Raw genomic sequence first — 2,541 nt, 5'->3', positions numbered from 1 at the left:
AAACAACGCATTGCATTGGGCAAATCTGCTGCAAAAGACCTCTTTAAAGTGTTAAAAAGCAAAGATGTCACTTTAAGGACTAAGGTGTGCCTGACCCAAGCTATGGTGTTTTCAGTCGCCTCACGTGTGCGTGAAAGCTGGACAATGAATAAGGAAGACTGAAAAAGGATTGATGACTTTGAATTATAGTTTGGTGAAGAATATTGAATATACCATGGACTGACAGAAGAACAAACAAATCTGTCTTGAAAGAAGTACAGCAAGGATGGCAAGACTTTGTCTCACATACTTTGGATATGTTTTCAGGAGGAATCAGTCCCTGGAGAAGAACATCATGCTTGGTAAAGCAGAGAATCAGTGAAAAAGTGGAAGACCCTCAACGAGATGGATTGACATGGTGGAGGCAACAATGGGCTCAAGCATAACAACGATTGTGAGGATGGCGTAGGACCGGGCAGTGTTTGTTCTGTTGTGCAGAGGGTCACTATGAGTTGGAACTGACTCGATGGCACCTAACAACAACATAGTTTCTCCCTGCCACTTACAGGAGAATGTAGGAGGCAAGAAAGGGACTTAAAAACTGAACTATGCAAAATGAAACCAGAACTTAAAGATTTGGAAAATTTGGTTGTACAAACTAAGGACATGTGTCCTAGAACTCTCACCAAGGACATGGCGACTCAATCTTTTATTAAAATGATTAAGCCTGTGACTGATGGATCTATTCAACCACCAAAACAAAAATCTCATCAGCTTAGAATGAAAGGGACAGAGACAGTACAAAATGAAAGAAAGTTGCCTGCCTCCTGGAATTCTGCAAATAGGAAATGGACCAATGGAGCAACTTGGTTGCAAACATCTGTTGTACTCCAAGAAAAGGAAGGTGACACTATCCTGGGAACAGTTCAGATACCAGCAGTCCTATTTGAGGGACCATAAATGGCAGGGCTGCCTCCATTTCAAAGGGCGGGAACCACCCTTTTTTTGTTTCAAAGCATGGAATAACTACCTCCTAGGTTTCAGAAGGTCAGATCTCCACCAATTCAGTTCCAGTGTATGGGGCTGCCGTTTAGATGATCCAAGAGAATGAGGTTGCTTCCCAAAGCTGTTGTGGTGAGGCTGCCATGCCCAGAGGCCAAGAGAATGGTGTCTTTGCATAAAGTTGATGGGACAGGGCCACCATGCCCAAAGGGCAGGAGAACAGAGCCTCCTGGGGCTGAGGAGGTGGGGTTGCCACTCAGATGGACTAGGAGAATGGGGCAGCCCAAAGCCGAGGGATCAGAGTTGCCATTCCAGTGGGCCTGGAAGGTGGAGCTGGTGCTCAGGGCTGAGGGCCTCCACCCAGAATCTGGAGAGTGTGGTCAGTACACAGAGTCTGGAGGGCAGGGTCATTACCCAGATGGTCCCCAAGAACAAGGGATTATTTTCAAGCCTTGATAGCTAATGTAATTAGTTCTTCTGGGTTTTGGACTTGCTTGGTACCTATGATTTCTCCCATTTGTAATGGGAATGTCTCCTCTTGTGTTTTTTCCACCATTGTACTTTGGAAACACATAATTGGTATTCTAGATTTCTCAGGTCTAGAGATAGACAAAAATTTTGCCCCAGGATGGAATATGCCCATACTTGATTTAGATGATTCAGAAGATGAGATTTTGGACTTAGGGTTGATTTAAGACTTTTGGATGATGTGATAGGGTGAGCATGTGTTGCACATGGGAAGGACATGAATTTTGGGGGGCCTAATGATGGACTGTTATGGATTGCATTGTGTTTCCAAAAATATATGTTATAAATCCTAACCCCTATACTTGTGGATGTGAAGCCCTGGTGGAGCAGTGGTGAAGCGTTTGGCTGCTAACCAAAAGGTCAGCAGTTTGAATCCACCAGCTACTCCTTGGAAACCCTATGGGGCAGTTCTACTCTGTCCTTTAGGGTCACTATGAGTCAGAATCAACTCGACAGCAATGGGTTTGGGTTAGTTTTTTATAGTTGCGGATGTAATCACATTTGGGAGTAGGGTTTTATTTGTTATGTTAATGAGGCCATATCAGTGTAGGATGTGTCTTGAGCAAATTGTTTTTGAGATATAAAAAGAGCAGATTAGGCACAGAAGCAGGAAAGCAGGAAGCACAAATGAACAAGAAGATACATGCCACATGAGGACTGCCAAGGAAATGAGGAACAGAAGCTGAAAAGAGACAAGGACCTTCCCCCAGAGCCAACGGAGAGAGAAAGCCTTCCTCTAGAGCCTGAGTTCCGACTTCTAGCTTCCTAAACTGTGAGAAAATAAATTTTTGTTTGTTTAAAGCCACCCACTTGTTATAGCAGCACTAAGAAACGAAGACACATAGTGTTTACAGGATTTTGCCCTTTATATGAGTGAGTTCACACCGTCCATATTCTTCTGCGACTTTTTTCACTCAACCTTATGCTTTTGAGATTCACCCATGTTGATAAATAAGGATCAAGTGCGTTTATTTTAGCTGTTGTTTTGCAGAACTTTTTACTCCTACTTCCTCATCTGTTTCTCCTGCTGAT

Source organism: Trichechus manatus, unplaced genomic scaffold (genome assembly GCF_000243295.1).
Source record: "Trichechus manatus latirostris isolate Lorelei unplaced genomic scaffold, TriManLat1.0 scaffold00120, whole genome shotgun sequence".
NCBI classification, from domain to species: domain Eukaryota; kingdom Metazoa; phylum Chordata; class Mammalia; order Sirenia; family Trichechidae; genus Trichechus; species Trichechus manatus.
This window is presented reverse-complemented; position numbering follows the sequence as displayed.